The following is a 16,710-nucleotide window of genomic DNA, read 5'->3' on the forward strand; positions in this document are numbered from 1 at the left end:
TGTTTCTGTAAGAATAGCTCACAGCCAGCCAGATATAGATCGTTTCTGTTATCTCTGTTGTTTAAGAGCAAATTGGCTCCTACACTTAAGATACATGCTTAATTGGTACCCGGGTCCCCAGAATTATGTGAGGAATTTAATTCAATTTGGGGTCTCATTTTGTGTTTTAATTTTATTCTTGTTGGTGTGATAAAATATCCTGACATAGCAACTTTAAGACTAAAAGGTCGTATTCTGGGCTCACAATTCCAGGTCATAGTCCATCATTGTGGAGAACCTTAGACAGGGACCTTAGCTGGTTGCATCCACAATCAAGAGCAGAGAGAAATGAATACATGCATGCTTACTGGTACTCAGCACCTTCTCTGGACTTCCCTGTCTCGGGAATGGTGCTGCCCATCACAGGCAGACCTGCCTATATCACTTAGTGTAATCAAGACAACCAACCACCCACAGACACACCAACAGGTTGGCTTCATCTAGAGATCCTGCATGGAGATTCTCTTCCCAGAGGAGTCTAGATTGTATCAACTTGACAATTAAAACTATCAACAGAGCCTGGCTGTGGTGGCCCACGCCTTGGGAGGCAGAAGCAGGCGGATTTCTGAGTTCGAGGCCAGCCTGGTCTACAAAGTGAGTTCCAGGACAGCTAGGGTACACAGAGAAACCCTGTCTCAAAAAAACAAAAACAAAAACAAAAAAAACCCCAACAACAACAAAAAACAACCTATCAACAGAAGCCTTCCTAAAATCCTAGAATGTACTCAAGTGGTGGTATCCTTGTAGAACTTGAGAGTTTTTATTTTACTGTGCTGGCAAGACTTGCTCTCAAGAAACATTCACAATGTCATGAAAAGTAGCTAAATTTTATCCTCCAGTACAAGCACCTTAGCCTCTTATACTCTTTGTATCAACATCCACAATGTCTTGCAAAGCAGTGAAAATTTCTCCAGTACAGGCACCTTATCTTCTTACACTCTTTGTATCCCCATAGATTATATGTGTATACACACACACATATATATGTGTATATATATATCATCTCTATATATCTTTATTAGCTACTGTAAAATTAATGGTAATTTATAGCAAAGAGAAATCAGTGTGAGAAGTGAATGATATGGGATCTGAACCCATTACTAAAGTATAACTAGAAGGGACAAGAAGGAAAGAAAGAAAGAAAGAAAGAAAGAAAGAAAGAAAGAAAGAAAGAAAGAAAGAGAGAAGAAAGACAATACATGTGGGGAAAACATGGCCGCAACTGAGAGCATGGGTAGCCTGGTAACTGGAAGTAGTTGAGGAGCAGAAATGATCCCCATGTAGCAAAGAGGGACTGGGGCCATCAGGCTGGGGTCTCAACTTCTCCTGGGTTCAGCTCCATCTGATAGGTTATTTTTCTGCTGCCAGTGAAATGAACCAATTTAAGCCAGATTAGATTAGATTAAAGGCAGATTTATTGGGAACCTGCTCTCAGGTGGGCAAGTTCATTGGCCCCAAGGACCAAGGCCAGGGAGGTTGCTATGATGGGGGTGGGAGGAGGGTGGTGAGAAAGAGAGATAGGGCATTGCTGCAGAGAGAAGAGGAGAGAGAGAAACCAAAATGTCTGGAATATATACGGAGGGGCCTCTGGTGGAAAGGCAGCCCAGCTCCTGGGCTGGAAAGATCAGGGATGGGGGCAGGGTATGCCAGGTAGGGACTGTAGGATGCTGGGAGAACCTGGAGGCCAGGTCTGCTTTGGTAGGTAAAATATCCACCTCAGTTCCCATCCTGGGGTGGAAACCAAACACTATTGGTAATAAAAAAAGTGCAAATAATCTAGGAAGTAATATTAATCATTTATAACTAGTAAGGGGGTGCTGTGAGAGCATGAAGGGCAAAACGCTGGAGGCAAGGGACCATCTGGAGGAAAGTCATGTGTGATCTATGGAAAAAGTAAAACAGACTGTCATTAGGGCATAACATCCCCCCGGGAAAAAAACAATTGAAAACCTAATGATCTTCTTCAGGGTTTTTGTGATAAAAATGAAATGGCTGTTATAACCTGTCTCCATCTGTTCTGTACAGAAAACTGCCTTGGAGCCTAAGTCATGTGGACACTTGACTTTGTGAACTTCTCCCACTTACTTTCATGGCTGTTACCATGAGTAGTTTTGGTTTGTTTTTTTGTTTGTTGGTTGGTTGGTTGGTTGGTTGTTTTTGTTTTTGTTTTTGTTTTAGATATGCCTGGAACTTGCTACTTAGGCCGAGTTGGCTTTGAACTCAGATCTGCCTGCCTCTGCCTGCCAAGTTCTGGGATTAAAGGCATGGGCCACTATGTGCAGCACCAGGTTAGCTTTGAAGGCTGGTAGCATTTTTTCATGGGATACTCAGTATTCCATACATTAGGAAGGAAGAAACCTCCACATGTGCTCAGATAGCCACCTTTATCTGCTTCAAACTATCAGCCGGTCCAGTAGATTAAATGCCTTCTTCTGCCCTCTGTAGGAAACACACACACACACACACACACACACACACACACACACTTCAAGTCATTCCTTGCCTGGAATTTCTTGGTAGGGATAAGGAAAAATCATGGCTAAAAACGGTGGCACATACCTGTGGTACTTAGGAAGTGAAGGTGGGAAGATCAGAAATTCAAAGTCATCCTTGGCTTTATAATAAGTTGGATGTGAGCCTGGGCTACAAGAGACCCATCTTTTAAAAAAAAAGATGAAAGAGAAAGAAAGGAAGAAAGAAAGAGGGAGGGAGAGAGAGAGGGAGGGAGGGAGGGAGGGAGGGAGGGAGGGAGGGAGGGAGGGAGAGAGGGAGAGACAGACAGACAGACACTGGGTGGGCAGTGATGGTGCACACCTTTAATCCCAACACACTGGAAGCAGAAGCAGGGAGATCTCTGTGAGTTCCAGGACAGCCGGGTCCACAGAATGAGTCCCAGGACAGCCAGGACTACACAGAGAAACCCTGTTTCAAAAACAAAAACAAAACAAAACAAAACAAAACAAAACAAAACAAAATATATATATAAAAGATAAGAAAGAAAGAAAGAAAGAAAGAAAGAAAGAAAGAAAGAAAGAAAGAAAGAAAGAAAGAAAGGAAGGAAGGAAGGAAGGAAGGAAGGAAGGGAGGGAGGGAGGGAGGGAGGGAGGGAGGGAGAGAGAGAGAGAGAGAGAGAGAGAGAGAGAGAGAGAGAGAGAGAGAGAAACCACAGGACTGTGGCACAGTACCTTCACACTGGAAACAGAAGACAGATGTTTTGGTTTGGGTTGTTTGTGACAGAGTCTTGCAACTTAGCACTGGTTGAGCTAGAACTCTTGGCATTTCTCTTGCCTCAGCCTCCTGAGTGCTTGGATTGCAGGCATGGCTAGAAGAAGGAACGGAGAAGAGCTTAAGGGCAGAGGATGGGCAGATGGTTCAGCAGTTAAGAGCACTGGCTGTTCTTCCAGAGGACAAAGGTTCGGTTCTCAGCACTGCACGGAGCCTCACAATCATCTGTAACTCCCGCCCCACAGAGACCGACACCTTTTCTGACCTCTGCAGGCACCAGGTACACAGGTGGTTCACAAACACACACGCAGGCAAAACATTCATCAACATAAAGTAGTAAATCTTTTTTTTTTTAATATTTTTATAGAGCTAAAGATGTTTCTCTGAGGCAGGGTATTCTCTAAAGGGAGAGATGAAAGATGCTTTCTCCTTGCTCAGCTGTCTTAGTGTGTGCATGATTCTAATCACCAGACTTCACGGCTCATTTCTGGGGGACTCCCTGACCTAACAAAGAGGAGCGGGAAGGCAGGGAGAGGAAATTCTAATAATGGTGCTGTCCACAACTACCATACCTCGTTCTCGTGCATGGCAACACAGCAATGGGCTATCCCCTGGACACAGAAGGAAGCAGAAAGAGGCCATGAAAAAGGATGGTGTCCATCGAGGGCTGAGGTTTCCTGCTCCTTGAACAGCACACAGCCTTTCCAAGCTGGCCCATCTTCCCCTGAGAACACAAAGACTGCCGAAGTCTGTTGAAGACACGTCAGCAGGACTCGCTGTACTCCTGGTGTAAAGCTGCCATGATGCTGATTCAAGATTCAGAGTCTTGCCTACATGTCCTGGCACAATCCTGTCGTCAGGGCCGTGAGAAGCTCCCTCGGCCTAACAAGGCTTTACAGGACTTGATTTGCTACATGTAGCTTCTTGACTTCTGAGTCATTCTCTTCAGATACCTTGGCTTGTGAGGTCATGAAATCCAGGTTGACTTCTGAGATTTGCCTTCGGGCCCTTCACTCACGGAGGATTGACATCCAAGTACCTATCAGCTCTCCATGGGCATCTTTGACACCATCCTACCTCCTTACAGCTCAGCTGTTGCACTAGCCAGAACCTGGAGTATAACCTTTGCATTTCCCAGTTCTTTCCTTGGCTGGTGTTTCATTCTTTATTGGGTAAGAGCACAAGGGGAAGAGACTAAGTGAACACTGGCCAAGGAGGTGCCCTCAGAGAGGTTAGCAAAACAGATGCGGGACTGAAGACTTAGCCTCACTGAGTCCCAGTCAGTCGACAACTTCCGTATCTCCTTTTGTGCCTTTCCAAAAATAAGTGATAAAAAAAAAACGCTAAAATTAAGATGGTAATTCCATTTATAATAACATTTCAAAGAATTAAATGCTTTTGGGTAATTTTGACTAAGGAAAGTGAAAGACCTGTACATCCAAACCCACAATATAGGGACTGGAGAGCTACCTCACCAGTTAAGAGCAGTTGTTCTTGCAAAAGACCCAGGTTCAATTCCCAGCACCCATATGGTGAAATGACTCCAGGTCCAGGAAATCCAATGCAGTCTTTTGATTGCCTTGAGCTCCGGCATGCATGTGGTACACATATATGCACGCTATGCATGCTAGATATATAGGTATTTTGCATGTTGCCTGCAGAGGTCATCGGTAGGAGTGACATACAGCTGTGAGCTGCCATGTGACTGCTGGTAATTAAACTTGGGTCCTCTGGAAGAGCAGCCAGTGCTCTTAACCACTGACCAATCTCTCCAGCCCTCTAGTTAGTTGGTTGTTTTTTGTTTTTTTGTTTTTTTGTTTTTTTTTTTTTGATGAAGTAGCAAAAGCAATGGTGGAAAGAGAATATTATCAATATGTGATTACTATGGCAATTAGGTACCTATAGATCAAATGGAAAGAAATTGGACAGAACCATTAGAGCTCAAACAAAGACTGATTTCAAAAGAACCATGAGCTTAAGTGCAAATTTAAAACCACAAAACTTTTCAAGATTTATTTTTTTAATGTGTATATGTGTGTGCCTGCCTGCCTGCCTGAGTTTATGTGCAGTCCATTCATACAGGGGCCCACAGAGGCCAGAGGGTGTTGGATCTCTTGGAACTGGAGTTACAGGTGATTTTGAGCCCCATTTGTGGATGCTGAGAACTAAACCTGGTCTTCTGCAAGAGAAGTTGGAACTTTCTTAAATACTGAGTTATTGCTCCAGCTCCCAATTGCAAAACTTTAAAAGAGGGATATAAGAAAAAAAAATATTAGGAGTTTTACTGGAAGAGTTCTCCTCCTCCTCCTCCTCTCCCTCTTCCTCCTCCTTTTCCTCCTCTTCTTTTCCCTCTTCTTCTTCCTCTTCTTCCCCCTCTCCTCTTTCTCTTCCTTTTCCTTCTCCTCTTCTTCTCCTTCTCCTCCTCCTCCTTCTTTAATTGAAAATAGAATTTAAGGGGACCAAGCAATGATGGCAGAAGCTTTTAATCCCAAACTCCAGAGGCAGAGACAGGTAGGTCTATTTGAGTTGTAGGCTAGTCTGGTCTACAGAGCTAGTTCCAAGAAAGCCAAGAAAAATCCTGTATCAAAAAGCCAAGAAGAAAAAGAAAATAGATTTTTTTCCATACTATATATTTTGATTATGGCTTCTGCTCCTCAAAGTCCTCCCAGATCCTCCCCCTCCACTTCCTCATCCTCCCTAATCCACACCCTGTCTTGCTCGCTCTCTCTCTCACATTAGAAAAACAGATATCTGAAATAAAATAAGATAAAATGAAAACAAACAAACTGAAGAGGACAAAACAACGGAATAGAGGGGAAGCCAAAGAAAAAGCACAAGAAACACATATTAGCACAGAGACACAACCTATTAGCACACACAGAAATCCCATAAAGACACAAAATCAGAAACCGTAATATATAGCAAAAGATCTTTAAGGAGAGGAAAAAATCCCAGATAAAGCACTCATTATGAGACAAAAAAAAAAAAAAAATTACCATAGAGTTCACTTGTGTTGGCTACCTCCTGCAGGGCCTGAGGTCTGCCAGTTAAGTGTGGCTTATATACCCAATGAGACTCCACTGGAGAAAACTAACTTTTCCTTTTCCAGTGATTATCAATTGGGGATAGTTTCTTGGTTAGGGGTGGGAACATGTATCTATTTCTCCTCTCAGCACTGGGACCCCATCTGGCTTAGCCCAAGCATGGCGACACACACTTTTAATCACAGCACTTGGGAGGCAGTGGATCTCTTGCCCTTGAGTCTAACCTTATCAACAGAGAGCAGACTCAAGAATAGTCAGAGCTACACAGAGAAATACTGTCTTAAAAACAAACAAGCAGGGGCTGGTGAGATGGCTCAGTGGGTAAGAGCACCCGACTGCTCTTCCGAAGGTCCAGAGTTCAAATCCCAGCAACCACATGGTGGCTCACAACCATCCGTAACGAGATCTGGCGCCCTCTTCTGGTGTGTCTGAAGATAGCTACAGTGTACTTACATGTAATAAATAAATCTTTTAAAAAAACAAACAAACAAACAAGCAAAACCCAACAACAACAACAAAAAAAACAAAACCAATAACCCAAAACCCAAATGGACATATTACCAACAGAGAAGACACATTTACCATTCCATGTTCAACAAAGCCTTGTGCTTGAGCATGCAAATAAAGAGTTTGCAAAATAACACTAAAAGTCCAACAATTAGAGGCAGGCAGAGCTCTGTGAGTTAGAGGCCAGTCTGGTCTACCCATCGAGTTCCAGGACAGCCAGGGCTACATAGAGAAACCCTGTCTCGAAAACTAACTAACTAACTAAATAAATAAATAACTAACTAAATAAATAAATAAAACAAAACAAAACCCCAAAGCCCAACAATTCTAAAATAGACTGGTGGTATACACATGTAATCCAGGCCTCAAGACTTCACCAGGGCCGGGTGTGGTGGCGCACGCCTTTAATCCCAGCACTCGGGAGGCAGAGGCAGGCGGATTTCTGAGTTCGAGGCCAGCCTGGTCTACAGAGTGAGTTCCAGGACAGCCAGGGCTACACAGAGAAACCCTGTCTCGAAACCCCCCACCCCCACCCCCAAAAAAAAGAGTTCACCAGGAAGATTATTCAAGGTTATCCTTGGCCATATATCAAGTTTGAGGCTAGTTTAGGATATATGGGACCTTATCACAAAATAAAACAAAACAGAGCCACAACAGAACCCAACAATTCAATTACAAATTCAATGAACCAGAGAGAAGCTCGGGTAACTACTCAAGAGAGTAAGTATCAGCAGGGTCTGAAGGCAAAGGTGAGCTATGCAGTCCATGTTACCCGAGAGGCCGAGAACGCTCACTTCCCGAAAATTCAAATGTAGCCTGACCAACATGGCAAGATCCTAATGGGGTAGGGGAAGGAGTGGAGAGGGAATGGGGAGGAAAGAGAAGAGAGGAGAGCGAGAGCGAGAGAACATTTAGATGACAGATAAACAAGAATTCAGCATCAGGAGCAATCAGAGAAATGCAAATTAAGCCACAATAAGACATCACCACACTCTTAACAAAATGTATAGAGTATCTGCTTTGCATATATGAAGCCCTGGGTTTCCCAGACATGGAAACACATTCTCTCTCTCTCTCTCTCTCTCTCTCTCTCTCTCTCACACACACACACACACACACACACACACACACACACACACACACACACACTTGTGCACACATGTCCCTAGTGTTTAACACCAAATGATAGAAACCTGCAGAGAAACTGGGTCATTCACCCTGTTGGTGAATACAACATGATACCCTCTGGAAAGCAGTTTGTCTGTTCCTGAAATCAAACAACACATAATGAAAACATATACATATATATATATATGTATATACATACATATATATATATATATACATACATATACATACATATATATATATATATATATATATATATATATATATATATGGCATTTTTGTATACACACACGCACACACACACTCCTGGGCATCTATCCAAGAGATATGAAGATTTATTTTCATGCAGGAACTTGTAGACAAATGTTCATAGCAATTTTATTTGTAATAGCTCCAAACTGGAAACCAGCCAAATACCCTGAATCAGATGAGGGATGAATGAACTGGGATTTGTCTGTCCTTATGACACAGTACTCAGAATTTCAAAGGACGATGTTATTGATACAGGTAACTGCTCGGGTAGATGGTAAAGGAATTATATGGGGTGAAGAAAAAAGCAAGTCTTGCAGGGATGCCCACCAGCTTGTTCCATTTCTGCATCATTTGTGGAATCGCGTAATTACAGAGATGGAGAACAGATTACTGGTTGCCAGGGGTTAGTGATGGTAGGGAGAGATGGGTGTGGCCATGAAAAGGTAACTCCTGTGTGTCTGAATGATGACACAGTTGAGGTGGGGTTTTTTTGTTTTTCCTTCTAGTACTGAAGAGCATACCCAGGGTACCGGCATAGGCAAGTGGTATACCACTGAACTACACCACCAACTCCGTGAGTATTTTTGCCTTTTAATAAAAAGAAAATTTGTTTGGGGGGTTGGAGAGATGTTTAAAAGCACTGATACCAGATGGCTCACACTGCTTGTAATTCCAACTCCAGGGGATCCAATGGGCTCTTCTGGCTTCTGTGGGCACCCACAAACACATGGTGGACACAGGTGTTTTTAAAAGATTATAATTCTTTAAAAAACACAAAATAAGCTGGACATGGTGGCATACATCTTTAATGCCAGCAGTGGAGGCAGGAGCATCTTTATGAGTTCCAGGCCTACAGAGTTCCTGATCTACAGAGCAAGTTCCAGGACAGCTAGAGCTACACAGACAAACCTTCTCTTGAAAAAACAAAAACAAAACACCTAAACAAACAAAAGCAAAAAACAGAAACAAAAACCCAAACAAACAAAAACAAAAAACCCATAAAATAAACAAACAAACAAAAAATATATATATATGAAAATGGTTATGTGTGCCTTTGAAGTCCAGAAGAGAGCATCAGATCCCCTAAAGCTGGAGTTACAGGTGGTGCCAAGCCACCCAGTATTAGTACTAGGACCCAAACTCTGGTCCTACAGAAGACCAGAACAGGACCTTAAATACAGAACCCGATCTCTAATCTTCTTAATTGTATTCTCTGTGTCTGTGCATGTGTTCGTGCCTGTGTGTGTGTGGCATTTGCACATGCGTGAATGAGTATCCACAGAGGCCAGAGGGAGCGTTGCATCCCTTGGAACTGGAGTTGCAGGTGTTAGTGAGCTGCCTGATGTGGGTGCGATGATCCGAAACCTGGTGCTCTGATGGAGGGATAAGCACCCTGAACCCCAGAGCCATCTCACCAGCCCTGTCACTTGAATATTTTTATAACAGCTATACAGTGATATAGCTCACTCAAACAGCTCAGTATCTCGACTGTGGAGGTGACTATGCGAAGCTACATATTTGATTAAATTATATGGAGTTATACACATGTATGCAAATAAGTAAGTATATAGTTGGCAATCTAATAAAGATGATTTGTTAGATTGACTTACACAACACGGCCTAGATAACAGTTGCTCAGGCCACAAGGCTGAATGTACCAGCAGCCCCAGTGTGATGCTGGACACCTGGGGGAATCCTGCAGAGCCACTGGTCTTCAGGCCATGTTGGAAGCCCAAAGGAGCTGGGTTCTGACATCAGGAAAGGATTGTTGCAATGGGGGAGCTATCAGCTTGATATACAGACTCACCAGGGAGATGTGGAGGCAATTCATAAATAAGCAAGGTCTTTCTCTCAGTCTTTTGTTGTTTGTTTGTTTTTGAGATAGGATTTCACTATGGTAGCCCTGGCTGGTCTGGTATTTGCTAACAATGCTAGGCCAGCCTTCAATCTCCGTTTTCTTCCTGCTTCAGTCTTCCAACTGCTAGGATCGCAAGCATTTCCCCCAAACATCTTGACAAGAATACCGCCCTTTAAGTACTCCTAGCCTGTGCTAGCTTTGTACCGCCCTTTAAGTACTCCTAGCCTGTGCTAGCTTTGTCCAAAGCCTCCATCTCTAGCTGTGTGATAGGTAGAGTATGTAAGCTAGAATACATATTTGAATAAATCTGTCTCCTACAGTTAAGCATAAACTTAAAAGGGCAGAGACTTGTCATGTTCCCTCCCTATTACTCTTAAGGCACCTGGCAGGTCATGTTTACTGAGTCAATACTCGAGTTTGCCTGATATCCTGCAGCGGTTCTTTCTGTTGAAATCCACTGACTTTGCTAAAGGCTTTATCACGTTATCCACTCCAGACTTACCTCAGAGGAGATTCCGAATTTTGTTCTTTTCTTTTATTGAGACAAGGTCTCCTGTAGCCCAGGCTAGCCTCAAACTCAATATGTAGCTGAAGATGGCTTTGAACTTCTAATCACCTCAGTGTTGAGATTTGCTGGGATCATGGGTGTGTGGCCCCACACTTGGGCAGATTTTAATTTCTTTCTTTCTTTCTTTCTTTCTTTCTTTCTTTCTTTCTTTCTTTCTTTCTTTCTTTCTTTCCTTTCTTTCTTTTCTTTCTTTCTTTCCTTTCTTTCTTTCTTTCTTTCTTTCTTTTTAAGATTTATGTATTTAATATATGTGAGTACACTGCAGTTATCTTCAGACACATCAGAAGAGGGCATCAGATCCCACTACAGATGGTTGTGAGCCACCATGTGGTTGCTGGGAATTGAACTCAGGACCTCTGGAAGAGCAGTCAGTGCTCTTAACTGTTGAGCCATCTCTCCAGCCCAGATTTTAATTTCTTTGCAAACTGTTTCGCTTCAGTAATTTCATTTTAATGAATGTTAAGTTGTCAATAAAGTTTTCTGTCCCATTGCTGTGACAAATTAACCAGCCAAAAGCAACTTGAGGGAGAAAGGGTTTATTTGGTTCACAGTTGCAGGCTGCCGTCAATCAGGGCAGGGAAGTAAGAATGCAGCAGCCTGAAGGGACTGGCCTCTGCTCATTCACAGCTGGAAGCAGAGAGCAATGCATGCATGCTGATGCTCAGGTCTCCCTTTTGTGCAGTCTAGGGCACAGTGCATGGGTTTTCTCACATAGATCAATTCAATGAACATCTCTCACAGGTATGCCTGCAGGTCAGTCAGCCTAACCTAGACAGGTTCCCATTGAGTTCTTTCCCAGGTGATTCTGTGCTGTGTCAAAATAACAAACTATCTGTCTCAGTGGGGTACGGATTTCATCCCATGTTCCCCCCCCCTTTTTTTTTCCTGGCTTCAATCAGGCCTTCTGGGAAAATGCTCTCATTTCATGTCTTTCTAAAACGTCAGCTATGACAAGGCAGCTAAATAAAGGCCCTGGAATCTAACGGTGTTCACCCTGTGTTCCTCAGGAAGAACTTCAAACGGAGCAGTTCAGCCAAGGAAAGCAGCTTCGTGAGGATAAAAACAGTGTATGACAGTTAAACCACTGGCCTTCTAGCTTACGACAAATGCTCACAGTAGGTTTTATTGTATTGGTGCGCTTGACAAAGTAATTAACCCTAAAAATGTCCACATCCTAAATACCCAGCACACACAACCAACCACATCACCTCACACAGTAAAAAGGGGGCTTTGTCTGTGAGTGTGATCTGTGGCTGAGACACCTCAGGATGGATGGGCTAGGTTATATACACCGGCCCCAGCTAATTACATGAGTCTTTAAAAGCAGAAAACTTCTCTTAGCTGCAGAACCAGAGAGAGGAATATAAGGACCCATCCCTCCATTGCTGACTCTGAGGCTAGAGGAAGCGTCTCCAGCCAAGGCATGCAGGTGGCTAGGAGACAGACTCTGCCCTGGAGTCAAGCGAGATTCCAGAATGAACTGTGGTAACTGCCCTGTGAGACCCGTTTCAGACTTTTGCCCTACCAAGCTGCAGGGCAGAAGCTCTGGTTGTTTTTTGCATGAAGTTCATGAAAAAGTACTGGAGCACCTATTGAAAGTGAATGCAGACCTGTCATTCGTTTCTAGGGTTTCTAAAAAAGATTTATTTTTGTATGCATTGATGTTTCACCTGCCCGTGTGTCTGCGTGAAGGTGCCAGATACTCTGGCACTGTAGTTACAGACAGTTGTGAGTTACCATGTGGGTGCTAGGAATCGAACCAGGAACCTCTGGAAGAGCCACCAGTGCTCTTAAACACTAAGCCATCTCTCCCGTAATTTTTTGTTTGTTTGTTTTTAAGGTTTTGTTTATAAGCAAGGAGAACCAAGTTGAGCTTCCCCGAGCAAAGGCAGCAGGCCATCGTGGGCACCCAGGGCACCTGGGGGAGAACAAGGCAGGAAAGCAGCTTGAAGGTAAGCTGCTCTGGGCCTCCTTGCTCGGGCCCTCCATCTCTGCCTCCCTCCCAGCTTCGCCCAACCTCACTCTCTTTCTCCCCCCTTGGGAAACACATGTTCTCTTTAAACTGTCAGAGGGCCAGCCTTCAACTTCCCTTTGGGACTAGAATCTCATTCTCAAAGCCGAAGTCCCAGGAGAAGAAGAAATTGATTCTGGGACTAGCCATATGCGATTTCTGAGATGGGTTAAACTGTGGCCTCCCTAAAAAGACACCCTATCTCCAACTCAGAATGTGACCCGTTTTGGAGAGGGCCATTGCAGATGTAAGGAGGACATTCCACAGTAAGGTGGGGCCTTAGTTCAAGGGCTGGGGGGAACTAGGACACAGGCAGAGGCAGAGGAGGAAGGTGGTCATGGAAGGATGGGGAGTGTCTTCAATGATGCTACCTTGAGCCAAGGAGTGCCCAGGGCTACCAGAATCTGGAAGAGGCTTCTTAGCTTAGAAGCTTTGGATGATCGTGACCCTGGCAAACCTCAGCTTCAGACTTGTGGCCTCCAAGGTCAGGAAGCAACAGTGTCTGAGCTTAAAGCAATGTGAGCTTTGGCATTCTGGGTGGCAGATAGAGAAAACCAGTGTAGTGTCCAGTATGATCCACTCCTTTATGCCTAGGAGACCAGAACTTAGAGTCCAAATGTGACCCTTCAAGACTCACCCCTACAGAAGGACGGACGCTATCCATCTAGTTCCCTAGACCTGGGACACATAGAGCCATTGCTTCTCTCTTTTTTTTTCTTTTCTGATTTCCCTTTAAAATATTCAGGTCTTTCACCCTTCTGGAATGTACTGTGGTGTGTGGTGTGTGAAGATACAAATCTGTTGTTTTCCATATAGTCATCTGTTCCTCTAATGACTTCTATTCGTGCCCTCTGACTGCTGTGTCGCTTTTCATTTATTAAATTGAGCACTGATGTTTGAAAACCATTTTTGAACTTTCTGTTCTCTGTTCCTCCGATTGGTTCATGAGGTTCCCGTCATGGACTGAGAAAATTCTGTAGGTCTGGAGAATTTTGGTGGGGACGTGGGGTGGAGGGCTTGATTCGAAGAGTTCATGCCTGCTGGCTGCTGAGCTACAGCAACTGCGAGCTTACTCGCTAACCTGAGCTCTGAGTTCCCTCCTTGTTTGATGCCTTCCTTCAAATGCTTGATCTACAGCAATCTGACATATCCACTACCTAGACACATACTCTGGAGAGAATGGGGGTGTTTATGAAATGATTCTGAGGATTTTTTTTTTTTTTTTTTTTTTTTTTGGTTTTTCGAGACAGGGTTTCTCTGTGTAGCCCTGGCTGTCCTGGAACTCACTTTGTAGACCAGGCTGGCCTGGAACTCAGAAATCCGCCTGCCTCTGCCTCCCGAGTGCTGGGATTAAAGGCGTGCGCCACCACACCGGGCTCCGATTCTGAGGATTTTTAAAAACACACTAGACCTCTTCTGGTAGAAGTTGCTGGGCTGTATACTGCCCACCTCTTTTTTTCCCCCTCTTGTGAAGGTTTCATTGTGTTGCTCAGACTTGAACTCCTGACTTCAAGTGCTCTTATATCAGCTTCTCAGCTAACGGAGACTACAGGCTCACCATTGAGCCTATCCCGATCCTCTTTCTGAAACTGATCCTGATCCTGTTAACATGTCTGGCCTTACGGCGAGTTAAAACATAATGAAGCTTGCATACTAAGCTTCGGCGTTAAGTATGTGTGTGCAGTAAGTACTCAGTCGTGTCAGGTGAGAACTCCCTCCCACCTTCTTCTTGCAGGTAGCGCACTCTGATCATGTTGTCTTCCCAACCTTAGGTCATGCATAAGGCTGGAAAGGGAAAGGGGCTTTGCCCGCCTCCAAAGTCTATAAATCCCTACATGGTGAAAGGACCTTTGAGATGTGGTTAAATTAAGGATTTTTGTTTTGTTTTGTTTTGTTTTTGTTTTTTGAGACAGGGTTTCTCTGTATAGCCCTGGCTGTCCTGGAACTCACTTTGTAGACCAGGCTAGCCTCAAACTCAGAAATCCACCTGCCTCCGCTTCCCAAGTGCTGGGATTAAAGGCGTGTGCCACCACCACCCGGCAAATTAAGGATTTTTAAAACTTCATTATATTGTTATTTTGTGTGACACAGACACAGAGGCATTCTCTAGCTTATGTGTGTGGCAGGCAGTTGGGGGACATTCTTCCCTCCTACCAGTGGTTCTAGGGATCTAACTCAGGCTTGGGAGCAAGTGCCCCTGAGCCATCTGACTGGCCCCAAGTTAAGGATTTTAAAATGGGTCAGCCATCCTAGACAATCACAAGGCTGTACAAGAAGGTGGGAGAGTCAGAAAACTGACAGACCTTAGGGTGGTGCGCACTGAAGAGGAAGGGGGGCATTGCAAGGACACCAGGGAATCTCTGGGAGCTGGGAAATATCCACCCCCCCACCCCAAATGTCTGGTCCTCACCACATTTGGATTCTGGCTCTGCCAGGCTCATTTAGGACTGCTCTTTTCCAGAATGCTACAATAACAGATGTGTGCTCCTTTCAAACACTAACTTTTTGGTAATTTGTTGAAAAAGAAAAAAAGACAGGAGGCAGAGGCAGGGGGTTCACTGTGAGCTTAAGGCCAGTCTGGTCTACATGATGTTGAGCCAGTGAAACCTTGCCAAGAGAGAGAGAGAGAGAGAGAGAGAGAGAGAGAGAGAGAGAGAGAGAGAGAGAGAGAGAGAGAGAGAGAGAGGAAAGGATGGAACGAGGAAGGGACGAGGGGGGAGGGACGAGGGGAGGAAGAAGAGGAAGAGGAGGGAGATGAAGAAGCCATTTGTTTAATTACAGGGTGTGAACTGATGGCATTTTTCTTGCCATTGCCAACAGGCCAGGTTTCCATGACTTCTAACTTCATAGCTTGATTTCAGCCGTGAGTGAAACATCTCCATTGGATTCTCACTCACCTTGGGTTTTTTCAGTTCTTACTTTTTATTTAATCAGCTGTTCTAAAACACTAATGGTAAGCTCTCCTGAAGTGACTAGGACTACGTAGAAATTTAACAGAGCGAAAAAGAAATAAACAAGAAGTCCTTTGAACAAGGAGACATTTTCTCTTCTAGCAAAGGGACAAATGCGACACGGTGGGGGGAGGGGGAGGGAGGTTGTGGGGGAGCACCCACAAACTTGAATTTAGCCAGAATCGTTGAGCTGTGTTCCTGAACATTTATTCACTGAATTTTAAAGTCTGGGGTACTGGCAGAAATTGGAGATCCGTAGTCCAAGTGGAACCCACTCTGGTGAGCTACCGGTACAAAGCCGCAGTTCTGGGGAATCCGCACCACCCCAATCCCTAACTCAAGATTCATACTCTGGTCCTTGTTACTGAAACCAGAGAAAACGCACGTTTGGGGCACTGTGAGAGAACGGCACCTTACCATGAAAGTGTGCTTTTTTCCTTCCACTCTTCTCCCTCGGAACAAAAGGTCTTCGCTCTTAATTTTACATTCGTGATTTTATTTCTTTCCGTTGTTTCGAGCTGGGAGCTAAACACTGGCCAGGGCCCCAGGCGCCTGCTAGAAAGGAGCTCTCGCAGGCAGGCGCAGAAGGCTGGCAGAGGAAACCCTGGGGGGCGGGAGGCACCCGCTACGCTTTTGTTTCCTAGAACCTTAAGGATTCTCTTTAAGTTTTCTGGGCCAGGCCAAAGACCCCCTTAATCCAAAGCCCTAAATGCAGGGATCCTTGAGAAGACGAACGAACACTCTCCCAGGTTCCCAAGTCACATGGGTGGGGACCACCCAAGCGGTAGAGCCGCCCCCGCGCGCCCCGCCCTCGCCTTCGTAAGCCAAGCCGTTCCAGGCAGAGACACACTGCTAAGTGCTTGCTGAGTCCTCCCTAAGGCAGACTGGTTGTTAGTACCCAGTTCCTCCAGTTAAAGATGGAGGATGAGTCAAGCTTTCTTCTTGGTGCCCCTTCACTCTGACATAGAGTGATATAAAGCAAGCAAGCAAACAAACAAAAAATTAAGGTTGGGATTTTTGGATAAGGTAACACCATTCCTACAGATCTGTGCCTTGAATCATTCTACCTAATTTAGACCCGGGGGTTCGACCCTAAGTAGGTGGGTCATGCGAGGGAACTGGAGGCT

Source organism: Mus caroli, unplaced genomic scaffold (assembly GCF_978045245.1).
Source record: "Mus caroli unplaced genomic scaffold, Mus_caroli_1 scaffold_7, whole genome shotgun sequence".
In the NCBI taxonomy this organism is placed as follows: domain Eukaryota; kingdom Metazoa; phylum Chordata; class Mammalia; order Rodentia; family Muridae; genus Mus; species Mus caroli.